This window comes from Penaeus monodon, chromosome 33, assembly GCF_015228065.2.
Source record: "Penaeus monodon isolate SGIC_2016 chromosome 33, NSTDA_Pmon_1, whole genome shotgun sequence".
Classification (NCBI taxonomy): domain Eukaryota; kingdom Metazoa; phylum Arthropoda; class Malacostraca; order Decapoda; family Penaeidae; genus Penaeus; species Penaeus monodon.
The window spans coordinates 2,825,046-2,825,365 of NC_051418.1; the positions used below are offsets into that span (position 1 = coordinate 2,825,046).

At 38.1% G+C, this 320-nt stretch overlaps 1 protein-coding gene across 1 annotated transcript in view; it reads right to left on the reverse strand.

The window, feature by feature from the left end:
* LOC119593869 (E3 ubiquitin-protein ligase RNF220-like) overlaps positions 1 to 320 on the reverse strand; it is a 6,351-nt gene that overhangs the window by 5,523 nt on the left and 508 nt on the right. The window lies entirely within an intron of this gene.

Here is a 320-nt window from a genome sequence, read left to right on the forward strand (position 1 = left end):
AGTTTATTCTTGTTGCTCATTAAATCGAAAAAGCAATTTGTCTTCGATAGATTCCTAGTGTTTTTACTATTATTAATCTCATCCTTCCGGCCGCAGTGCCGTTTTGACCGCAATCTATGTAACTATCACATAGTCTGCCTTTTAAAAGTACTTTCACGAAGATGGCTGAGGGGATCTTATTTCCTACGCCCTTCCAAGATCTACATATAAAAAAGGAAGGCCGGGTGTTAGAATCGCCGCTCATAATAATAATCATAAAAATGTAGAAGAAAAAATATAAGCCTGTATAAAACAGCAAGGTCTTGAGTGCCACGACGCGT